Here is a 13,306-nt window from a genome sequence, read left to right on the forward strand (position 1 = left end):
TCAAATCAAAACGACCAGGCCATCTCACCCATGGAGTCATTCTGCTCCACGACAATGCAGAGCCTCATACGGCCAACACAGTCGCGGTACTCCTGTAGAAATTCAAATGGGAGATTCTCGGCCACCCTCCATACAGACCGGACCTCTCTCCCTGTGATTACGCCATTTTTGGTCCACTTAAAAAGGCTCTGAGGAGCAAACGATTCACGTCGGACGACGACGTCCACATGAACGTGCGGAACTGGTTAACACCGCAGCCCCGGGCGTTTTATGAGACAGCCATTCACCGCCTTGTGTCACAGTGGGACAAGTGTCTCAACAGCCAGAATCAATACTTCTAACATACAGTTACTGGTTTCTGTAATTATGCCTCCGGCTCGTTTCTTTTTGAACGCCCCTTATACTAAACGTTGATTGTGAAAAAAAAAAAAAAAAACATGACAGACTTACCTTAGTTGGAAATAGTCCAGTAAGTTATGCTACAACAGCGAATTCGCTTACTTTCACAGGCAGACTACATAACACGCGCGCCACAGTAGCAATCGTACTGAATCATAACAGACATCGGTTTGGTAAACACTTGTCAGTCTGAGCGGACTCCAGCACCTCTAGACGAAATTATACCACCAAGACCGTTCTGTCCCTGTGCTCCATTCCGCGCCAATCTCCCCTACATATATATTTATTGGAACTGCGCCAGACAACTCGTCAGGCCGAAGACACTTAGTGCTATCCGAGCGAAACGAGGGTGGGTCACTAGTATTTTGATGGAACTAAGAGTAAAGGTATGAATGCAGTAAAAATGAAGATGGTATTGGGCAAATGTGTTATTGCTTCTGGACTTTCTATAACATACAGTATCTTTACCACATAGTTACTGTTACGGTAAAACATCGCCACGGGATAGCGGTTACAACTTAGACCAGTCGTGGAATCCGGCGCTTTCTGTTACACACTCACAAAGGCGTCTTTACAGTGCAGCTAATAATGATACACCGAGATCGATCCTTCGTTAGCAAGCGAATAAATAGGACTGCAATAGTTAATCTCCCACTTTTTTCGCGAAAAAAGCACGAAAACGTTATTAACAAACATACAAGTCGAGTGTTTTAAATAATTACAGCAGGACCTAAACAATACATATGGACAGTGGCCCATTCGGGGAAGAGGGAGGTCTCCCATCCCCCCCTCCCCCGCCGACGAAAATTACAGGCAGCGGAATATCTCCTGAACATGGGTATGGACATCGAGTAAACGATGAGTTCTGCAGCAAAATGCACATTGGAGCTGAAGGAAGAATTATAAGAGAAGAGACGAGCAGTCACCATTCAACAACACCCGCAACAAATAACAAAGGAGGTAAGGAAACCGACAGCGCTGGACACAGGTATGTCTGACAATTTTAATTTAACTGAAGGATCTAGATCCCTTCCCTGCAGACAGACTTTGAAGACGGCACTGGGTGCTGACTCTTTTAGCACTCAGTTTACGCAAGAAAAGAGTAATAAACCGAGGGAAAATCTTTCGCAAACAAATGTACAGCTAATATATGATCAAAACAAAGGTAACAGGTATCACAGTGATGCAGTAGGTCAATTTTATGTATTTGTTGAGGGACTTTGTGGTACCTTGGTTCGGCCCATTGCCTTGGGAAAGATACTGTCTACCTCAGATTCTGAATACAAGCAGAAAATCACAAATCTCAAGGTTGTGGGGAAAAACAGAATTCGGGTTGATTATCAACAACAGAAGCTGCAAACAAGTTTGTGGAGGACAACCGCTACATCAAAAACTGATGGTAGCATACATACCAAACAACGGAACACATCAGCAAGGAGTTATTAGAAATGTAGATCCCGAATTAACAGAGTTAGAGTTGAAAGACGCTGTTCAGTCTGCAATTACAACCACCTACGTACGCAGAATGATCAGGAAAATAAGGATTCTAGAAACAACGAACTACATACCCTGGCAAACGTGTGTGGTCACATCCACATCGTAGATCCTTTCAGAACATTTGACTAAATATGGCATGAAGTTTAATGTTGTACCGTACATAACACCGTACATATCCCTTGTGAGGCAGTGTTTTAAATGTGTTTGGTATGGCCATCTTAGTAATCAGTGTCAATCACAGGCCCTATGCAATCAATGTGGAGGGAACCATGAGACAGCTCAGTGTACGAATGAAATAATGTGCTGCGTCCACCGTAAAGGGAACCACACATCGAGAGATAATTCTTCCCCAGTATATCTCAGTATATCTCAAACAAGAAGAGATTAAGAAAGAACCAGCTACATACACTACATCCTTTAAGGAAGCTGAAGGATATGTAGATCAAAGACCTTATGCTGCTGTGACAGGGAACCTTGGTAAGAGTGAATCAGACTGGGATAACGAGTTCCCCCCGTAAAATGTATTCTGCACAGATTCACGATAACTATTCGTCACATCAGACCAATACAAATAAAGACTACACCAAATCCAAGTCTCCTTCTTGCAAATATAAATGTACCAATATCTCGAATTAAAGAGAATCCATATACACCACTACCACATACTCCTGAACCACAACAGACACTTATACCAGGAGTGTAGGATAAGAAAACGGTTATAATCGGTCAGTTAGTAGCTATAATAACAAATGTAGTAACATAGTTTACCTCATTAAAGCAAGATAGTTTGGATCAAACTACATATACATACAATATGGTTGCTTCGATAGTATCAAAAAAATAAATATGGATCAAGACAGAAATTTTTAAAGTTCTCTACTGGAATGCCAGATCCTTATATGCTAATAGAGAGTCGTTTATATGAACTTTATACTAGTGACTATTCTATCACTGTTATAAGTGAAACCTGGATTAAACCAAATATGTCTATTAGATGTCGAGGATATCAGGTAATAAGATCTGATCGAGAGGATGGAAAAGGTGGAGTAGCCATATTGATTGGTACAAAACTCGACTATAAACCAATTACCATGATACTACCTATCCTTGACTTTCAATCAATAGCAGTAGAAGTAAGCACTAACAAATGCCGATTCTCCATTGCGTCTGTATATCGTCTTCCAACACGTAGGAATGTCGAACAGCACACACACACACCGTGTTGCAACATGTGCCAAAACCCTTCCTAATATGTGGGGATTTCAATGCCCATCACACAGCTTGTGGGTGTCATATGAGTGATAAGGCAGAGGAGTACATAACGTCTTTCACTGATGATTATAACATGATCATATAGAATGATGGATCTGTAACATTAAACGAATGACCATGGATGAGGCGAGCTGCAGTGGATACAATATTAGCTTCTCCCTATATAAACCAGACCACTGCATGGTTGGTTCTGCAGAATATCATGGGATCAGATCATTTCCCTATATCTATGAATATACAGTGCGAGGAAAGTAACCAAACACATTTGCCAACAAATTGACTTGGAACATAAACAAAGCGGATTGGTATAAATATCGCCAAATTCTTGAATTAGAAGTAAAATCAACAGGAAAAAAAAACCACACAGGGGCTATACGCAACTACGGAATATCATATAACATGCAGCAAACTAATCTATGCCAAAAGACCTATATCAACAAAAGTAAGGCGACTGGGTAATCCATGGTGAAATGAAGACTGCAATAAAGAAATACAAGACAGAAGGGTAGCGTTATGTGAATATGTTAAACAGGCTAATGTGAACAGCTTTTTGCTCTATAAACAAACGGCAGCTAGAACCAAGAAAATACTGAAATCTGTTAAGAAGAGTAATTAGGTAGTATTGTAGTAGTTTGACCAAGAATACTAAATGATCAGAGACATGGCAGAAGGTTAACAGATTTAGGAATATCGCCCGTGCAGTCAACAATATGCAATCATGTGAGCGGATAGAAGAATTCTGTGACCTTATTTCCCCATCAAGTGTTCGCAGTAAGCTAATCAGGTGATAAAGGAAAACTCCTGTAACTCAATATGTGCTGACTACGCAGTTCAGTATTGACAAGCTGACATAGGTCATCAAAGAGAACGCTAACACTGCCCCAGGAATGGATCAGATCGCAAATTCTATTATGCAAAACATCCCCACAATGCTGTAGAATTACTTCTTCAAATCTACCATGGAATTTGGATGCACCAAGAATTGATCCCAGAAAGTGAGACACAGATCATAGTCCTCATATATAACAAAGGGCAAGACCCATTACTAGCCACATCCTACAGACAGAATGCATTGCCGTCATGTATTGCTAAAACATTGGAAAAACTAATAAAAAGGCGATTGGAATGGTGGGTAGAATCTTCGTCCTTACTAGCTGGATCGTAAAGGTAGAAGCTGCATGGACAACATTTCAATATTAGTTTCCTCCGTCTTAGCTGGCTTTGTTGAGAGTAAATATACAGCAGCACTATTTCCAGATATTGCAAAAGCATATGATAATATTCAGACACATATAGTATTAGGTTAGTTACTGCTTTTAGGAGATCCACCTCAATTTGTAGAAGATATATCGTCATTAATCAGTGAACGAACTGTATACATTAGAAAGGATAGTGGATTCAACAGCCCGCTCTTGGTGGACAGCGGCATACACAAGGATTGGTACTCAGTCCACTACTATATGCAATATATGTGTATCATATGGAAAGGGCAATAACTCAGCCACTAAGAATTATACAGTTTGCAGATGACATATTTGTGTTTGCTTTCCATGTAGTATTACAGGAGGCGATAAACAATCTTACGTCATCGATAAAGATCTTGAGTCGGTGGATTTGTGGAAATGGCCTGACAATGGTCACTGAGAAACCTTCGGTAGCCATATTCACCAGGAATTGTTATATACCACAAGATTGTTTAATACACGTAGACGATAAAGTAAGCTTATTCAGAGATGAAGAGATAGTGAGTTTGAATCGATAAGACTACATATGTGTTACTGCATGTGAGTTAGGGCATGTTTACAAGTGTCGTGATCGCTACCTATCTGGAGCAAATTATATCGATTATTTCGTCAGTGTGGAATTTTCTCGATGTTGTTGAAAACGCATAGAAAGTTGTTCTTGGACTGAGTTGTGTTTTACATACTCATATATGGTATGATGAATATAATCATTTTGCTGGATCTTGTCAGAGTCAGGCTCCTCGTATTTTGTGTGACATTTGACGAAAGGTCAAGTGAATTTAAGTAGGTAAGGGCTTAGTCAGGAGTGGCTTGTACACTGTGTCAGTATTTGACAGTATAATTCGTGAATCTTTAGAACACGACGACACAAAAATTTGAACTCATTAATTTTGTCTGAAGTGTTACAAATGGTTAAGGGAAATTTACGAAGGCACACTCTACGGTAGCTGTAATTTTTGGGTACAGATTTGTACTATGAGGTAGTAACGTTATTTTGTATGTGGAGTAATTGCTTATCGAGCACTATTTCCGAAGCTTTTCTTGATCAGCTAATCGAGCACAGGAACACACGGATCGGAGATAAATTATTATAGATAGCGCATTTTGCCCGTACGCATTGTTCGTTTCGCAACAATTGGGATCACATTGCCCTGTCTGAACCATTTCATGGCGGAAATTCCAACAGCTACCATTATTTCTGTAGTAAAAGTGGTAAGTGAGAAATACATTTAAGATTTGCTAGTGGGTACGCGAGAGGCCAACACATAAAGAGGCTGCTATTTTGAAAATCCGAACTTTTTAAGTTGAGATGCAAAGTGGTAGTGGCACCTACGATTTATTTTGCAGGTTTTTTTGTATTGTTTATCTCGCTTACTGTAGGGATACCAGTTTTTGCAGTCACTATTCACAGTCGACGTGTGGTCATTATAAAACATTTACATTTAAAAATAAAGAAAAATAAACCTTCATTAATTAAAAATAAATTTTAGTTTCCGAGTTATCATTTACCCACGACGAACTTTCAATAACAAGTTGTAAAAAAAGGGAAGAATTTAAAAAGGAAAGTAAAAGTTATAGTTCTGACTTTTAGCAACTAGCGTAAGCATGCTCAAGTCAGTGATAAGATTAGACTATTAATCTGAGAATAGTTGAAACCAAAGATGGTCATTTTCAAAGTCTAGCGCCTTATAGCTTAAGACATTAAAGCAATTTCATAAGTGATAGCATTGAAACATTACGATTAATTAAATACTAGAGTTGCGTTATTCGACGCCTTTAGCAAAGCCCTCGGGAAACCCGTAGTCTTCGTCCACTAGTAATGAACAGAGGTCGTCCAAGACTAGACGTACTCCACAAATAGAGGACATGATCCTTGAAACCATTTACTAATCATCTAGGTGAAGTACCTGTGATACTGCAATGCAGTTCCAGATATCTCGAAGACTGGTTGTTGACGTGTTGCACTTGAAGAATTGCATCCATATCATTACACGTTAACTCAGCGCCAGGAACCAGAAGACCACATTCGACGAGTACAGTTTTGTGAATGGCTTTGGCACTATGTGGAAGATAACGAAGATTTTATAAATAATGTGCTATGGACTGACGAATCTAGTTTGACTCGTGGAGGTATTCTCAACCTCCACAACAGCCATTATTGGTCAGAACGCAACCCACGTGTCAACCATGAACGTGGCTTTCAGGCACGCTTTGGCATAAGTCAGTGGGCTGGAAGCGTGAAAGGAGTGCTTTCTGTCCCTTACCTATTGCCGTACAGGTTGAATGCGTCCCTGTATCGTTATGTCTCTTTGCAATACTTTGCCTGACGCATTACAAAACGCTCCATAGGGTGTTCGGCAACCAATATGGTTTCAGTATGATGGTTCAAAGCCACACTTTGGAATGAATGTGCATAAGTATTTAAATGAAGCGCTTCCAGCGAAGTGGACTGGTTGTAGAGGTCTCCACATTACCGGGACCTTAATCCACAATATTTTAATACGTGGGGACACTCAAAGGAACAAGTTTATTATACTCTATTCATGGGTGCGCACGACCTAATAGCTAATGCCACTTTGGCAATAATGGATGGAAGTGTGTTGCTTAGGCTCCAGCGAAGTATGATCCAGCGAGTGACAAAGTATTCGCAAACGCCAGGTGATCGTTTTGAACATCTCTAAAGTGAAAGTTGCTCGTACATGTACGTACCGGTTCTGTGAAGGTCAGTCTGGACATGAAACGCACAGAAAAGAATTATTGTTCGTAGCATAACGTACTATGTAGTGTAGCCTATGTCTTCTGTAACTTACTGGGTACAAATGTTGTTACTTTATCTACTATTACTCCCTATTGGCTTTATTTGCGTCACAGCCAAAACAAAGCGGTCTTTTATGTCTATAAGAAGTTCATGTTATGTCTTAACGTTTAAATGAAGGCAACAGTAACATGAAGAAATAAACAACTTCCATGTTGTGGAGGTGTAACCTGGATACAATTTGATTCTTAAAATGAGAAAAAAATGTTTGATGCCAATGCCACTCCAATATCGGCGAGTCTGCATAGCCATTACCCACGCTGCGTTGTCAGAGCCTCGTGTTTTAAATCCCTTTTCTATTACGCTTATTGGCGGGACTAAGTTTCACTAGATGCGCTTTTATCTTGAGTTTGGATGAGGAATCGCATGCTGACCGCCAAGTGTGGCATTTTTCCTTCACCACCTTATATACACCGGGTGATCAAAAAGTCAGTATAAATTTGAAAATTGAATAAATCACGGAATAATGTAGATAGAGAGGTACAAATTCACACACATGCTTGGAATGACATGGGGTTTTATAGAACCAAAAAAATACAAAAGTTCAAAAAATGTCCGACAGATGGCGCTTCATCTGATCAGAATAGCAATAATTAGCATAACAAAGTAAGACAAAGCAAAGATGATGTTCTTTACAGGAAATGCTCAATATATCCACCATCACTCCTCAACAATAGCTGTAGTCGAGGAATAATGTTGTGAACAGCACTGTTAAGCATGTCCGGAGATATGGTGAGGCACTGGCGTCGGATGTTGCCTTTCAGCATGCCTAGAGATGTCGGTCGATCACGATACACTTGCGACTTCAGGTAACCCCAAAGCCAATAATCGCACGGACTGAAGTCTGGGGAACTGGGAGGCCAAGCATGACGAAAGTGGCGGCTGAGCACACGATCATCAACAAACGACAGGCGCAAGAGATCTTTCACGCGTCTAGCAATATGGGGTGGAGCGGCATCTGCATAAACATCGTACGTTCCAGCATGCGTTTATCAGCCGGGCTGGGGATGATGCGATTCTGTAACATATCGGTGTACCTCTCACCCGTCACGGTAGCAGTTTTGCTGTCCTGCGCCATCTGTCGGACATTTTGTGACCTTTGCTTTTTTTTTGTTCTGATAAAACCCCATGTCATTCCAAGCATGTGTGTCAATTTTTACCTCTCTATCTACATTATTCCGTGGTTTATTACGTTTCCAAATTTATACTGACTTTTTGATCACCGGGTATATTGCGAATATCTTTTTCAGTAGTAGCATAATGAAGTTTACTTATAAACATCGAATGAATTGACTTTATTACAACTGTATATCCCCAGGAACACACAAAATACGTATCCAATACATTCAATTTGCAACATACTGAGATCATTCAAGCACGATCAGTTGTTGTGGAATTAGCAACACTGAACGCAATAATTAACTAACTGAATGAAGCAAAGTCATAGAAAGTGCTAGATGATAACAATGGCCGGCCAGTGTGGCCGAGCGGTTCTAGGCGCTTCAGTCTGGAACCGCGCGACCGCTACGGTCGCAGGTTCAAATCCTGCCTCGGGCATGGATGTGTGCGATGTCCTTAGGTTAGTTAGGCTTAAGTAGTTCTAAGTTCTAGTCCCATAGCGCTCGAAGCCATTTGAACCATTTGATAAAAAAGAGGTAAACAGATGGTGTTTCAAATGAACGCCATTGGAATTTTTGGAGTGAAATACGTAAATTTATACAAAATTGTAGAGATCATAATACCACAAATGGAAGACAATAGCTGCAGACATCTAACGTCAAGAGAAGGGTAGAGTCTGTGACAGATGTAAATGAAGCAGTGTATGTTTCAAAATCTCGAGGTGAAAAGAGTCATTAACTGTAACAAATTGTGTGTCGTCACTGTAGCGGTGTGCGTCGGGCGGCTAGCTCTTTCACTCGTCACACAGGACTCAGTGCTTCCTAGAGGCTCATTACAGTCGTCATAAGTCTTACGTCGATTTTAGGCACGGAACGACTTTCACAGTCGAGAACTGGAAAGTCTGCAGCGAGGCTGCGGACGGAGTAGGAGCGCTGCTGAGCCGAGCCGGCCGAGATGAGACGGCCGAGTGGCTTGTCAGATTAAGGAGACGCGCCGGCTTAGCAGGAGCTTTCGCTGCAGCCGCGGTCCCAGCCGCGGCCGGAAAGGCGCCGAGGGTAGGGGCGGGGGTGGGGGTGCGACAGAAAAACGCGCGTTCAGTTCGCCGCGCAAGTTTGGCGGCGCTGCGTGCCCCCGCGTGGCTCCACACGCCGCAATCTCGGGAGGAGCACAAAACTTGGCCGTCACTCGTCGCCCGGAGATAAACGACTGTGAATGCTGCCGCCGCCCAGCGGCGCAAACCGCGTCTGCCGAGCTGGGCTCTCACAGAACACACTGTAGCACCTCAGATAAGGAGAGCTCTCCTATAAACAGCGGTACCGATTTAACTAACAAACATCAAAGGAATGTTTTCATCTAATTTAAATGTTGGTACTTGCATTAATTAGTTTAGAATAGTTTTTGGCACGTAGCTTCACCCGCGCAGGTATGCGTCAGATACACGTGGTGGTCAAAAATATGGAAACACCAAATACACAACACATTAGCACGAGCAATACCATTCATGAACACCGTGGATATGCAAAACAGCTTCCATTCGACTAGAAAAGGAAAAATACAGGATGGTCCATTGATCGTGACCGGGCCAAATATCTCACGAAATAAGCGTCAAACGAAAAAACTACAAAGAACCAATCTTGTCTCGCTTGAAGGGGGAAACCAGATGGCGTTATGGTAGGCCCGCTAGATGGCGTTGCCGTAGGTCAAACGGATATCAACTGCATTTTTTTTAAAAATAGGAACCCCCAGTTTTTATTACATATTCGTGTAGTACGTAAAGAAATATGAATGTTTTAGTTGGACCACTTTTTTCGCTTTATGACAGATGGCGCTGTAATAGACACAAACATATGGCTCACAATTTTAATCGAACAGTTGGTAACAGGTAGGTTTTTAAATTAAAATACAGAACTTAGGTACGTTTGAACATTTTATTTCCGTTGTTCCAATGTGATACATGTACATTTGTGAAATTACCATTTCTGTGGGCGCATGCTGTTACAGCGTGATTATCAGTAAATACCACATTAATGCGATAAATGCACCAAATGATGTTCGTCAACCTCAAAGCATTTGGCAATACGTGTAACGACATTCCTCTCAACAGCGAGTAGTTCGCCTTTCGTAACGTTCGCACATGCATTGACAATGCACTGACGCATGTTGTCGTTGGATCACGATGGCAAATATCCTTCAACTTTCCCCACAGAAAGAAATCCGGGGACGTCAGATCCGGTGAACGTGCGGGCCAGGGTATGGTGCTTCGACGATCAATCCACCTGTCATGAAATATGCTATTCAACACCGCTTCAACCGCACGCGAGTTGTGTACCGGACGTCCATCATGTTAGAAGTACATCGCCTCTCTGTCATGCAGTGAAACATCTTGTAGTAACATCGGTAGAACATTACGTAGGAAATCATCATACATTGCACTATTTAGATTGCCATCGATAAAATGGAGGGCAATTATCCTTCCTCCCATAATGCCGCACCATACACTAACCCGCCAAGGTCGTAGATGTTCCACTTGTCGCAGCCATCGTGGATTTTCCGTTGCCCAATAGTGCATATTATGCCGGTTTACGTTACCGCTGTTGGTGAATGACGCTTCGTCGCTAAATAGAACACGTGCAAAAAATCTGTCATCGTCCCGTAATTTCTCTTGAGTCCAGTGGCAGAACTGTACACAACGTTCAAAGTCGTTACCATGCAATTCCTGGTGCACAGAAATATGGTACGGGTGCAATCGATGTTAATGTAGCATTCTCAACACCGACGTTTTTGAGATTCCCGACTCTCGCGCAATTTGTCTGCTACTGATGTGCGGATTAGCCGCGACAGCAGCTAAAACACCTACTTGGGCATCATCATTTGTTGCAGGTCGTGGTTGACGTTTCACATGTGGCTGAAAACTTTCCGTTTCCTTAAATAACGTAACTATCCGACGAACGGTCCGGACACTTGGATGATGTCGTCCAGGATACCGAGCAGCATACATAGCACACGCCCGTTGGGCATTTTCATCACAATAGCCATACATCAACACGATATTGACCTTTTCCGCAATTGGTAAACGGTCCATTTTAAGACGGGTAATGTATCACGAAGCAAATACTGTCCGCACTGGCGGAATGTTACGTGATACCACGTACTTATACGTTTGTGACTATTATAGCGCCATCTATCACAAAGCGAAAAAAGTGGCCCAACTAAAAGATTCATATTTCAAGCATACATTTCTGGCGATGTTTCCTTATTTTTGTCCGACCCCTGTTTATTTCGCACGCATATGTATTTTAAATTCATTTAACATATTGCACACGTATTAGGTTGGCGCGTAAGTTCGTAGAGATTTTGTTTTGCATGTTGGTATTCTAGTTGCTATGGTTTTATTTATAGATTGTTACTTTTTCTTTGTAGCTCAGTGCTGCTTTTTGAGTTTACATATTGTCATTTTGTCATTTGGAAATACTGAGTGTTGCTGTGGACGTTAGGAAATGAAGTGCCAAGACGAGAAATCGGAACATTTCCGACATATTCTTCTGTTTGAGTTGAATAGAGGGATGACAGCAGTGGAAGCAGCCAGAAACATTTGCGCCATGTATGGGTATAATGCTAGTGGACAGAGCACGACAGGAAAATGGTTTTCTCGTTTTAAAGAGAATCGTTTTGATATTAATGACTCTTCACCTCATGGAAGACCTTCGCGGTTTGATGAAGATCGTTTAAACACATTAATTCACGATGGTACACGTCAGTGTTCTCGAGAACTCGCAAATGTGATGAACTGTCATCATTCCAACGTGGTGCGATATTTGCATGCAATGGGAAAGGTTCAAATTCGGCTGTATAGGTACTGCAAGCTTTAAGCCCAAATAACAAGACTCAGCGAGTGGCCATATGTGCACCTCTGCTTACTGGTCATCAACTGGCTCATGAACAACACAGACCGTTCCTACCCTGTATCGTTATTGGCGGCGAGAAAAGGTGTTTTTAAGCTAACATAAGGAACACGAAAGGAATCGATGAGTCCAATCAAAGCAGCAGATCCTAGTACAAAGATCTGCGCGCATACACAAAATAAAATGTTATGCAGCTGGTGGAGCAGCGACAGTGTGGTGTACTACGAATTCTTCCGCGAGGTGTAACCATCACTCTTGACATTTACTGTGAACAACTTAGACGTCTTGCAGACGCAGTCTAAGAACAACGACCAGCAAGAGTGCGAGATGTGATGCTACTCTAAGATAACGCCCGCCCGCATTCTTCCAGACTGATGAAAAAAAAACACTGTACAGGAGTTGGATTGGGAAGTCATTCCGCACCCATGTTATTCACCTGATCTTGTGCACTCAGATTTTCACCTTTCCGCTCTCTTTTATTTACTTTTTTAAATTCTTTATTCAACAACAATAATATGAATTCATCATAAACCCACCACCTTTTACATTACTGGTTCTTAAATATTTACAATACCATATACTTTCTTAGCAGCATTTTACTGTTATTAATGTGTCAGATTCTCTGCTTTATATAGGAGATGAGCTACTCTATAGACAATAATGTTCTAACTACTGGTTTACTAAGCTAACTATGCTATCAAGCTACACTCCTGCAGCGTTACAAGGGTGCCAGTAGTTCTAAAAACCTACTTTATGTGGCCGTGCCCACCGAGCTAACCCCAGTGGGCGTGCCCCTGGCACCGAGCTGGCCTTAACTTGAAGTCGCTGCAGGCACTACAAGAGATTTGCAAGACAACTACATTCTACTTAAGAAAAAACTAGCTACTACTGATCATCATTGGTGTGCTTTAGTCGAATTCGTGTGAGTTTCGCACCTGCCCCCTGTTCCATGGCCGCGCGGGATTAGCCGAGCGGTCTGCGGCGCTGCAGTCATGGACTGTGCGGCTGGTCCCTGCGGAGGTTCGAGTCCTCCCTCGGACATGGGTGTGTGTGTTTGT

The sequence above is a fragment of the Schistocerca serialis genome, chromosome 7, assembly GCF_023864345.2.
Source record: "Schistocerca serialis cubense isolate TAMUIC-IGC-003099 chromosome 7, iqSchSeri2.2, whole genome shotgun sequence".
Lineage (NCBI taxonomy): Eukaryota > Metazoa > Arthropoda > Insecta > Orthoptera > Acrididae > Schistocerca > Schistocerca serialis.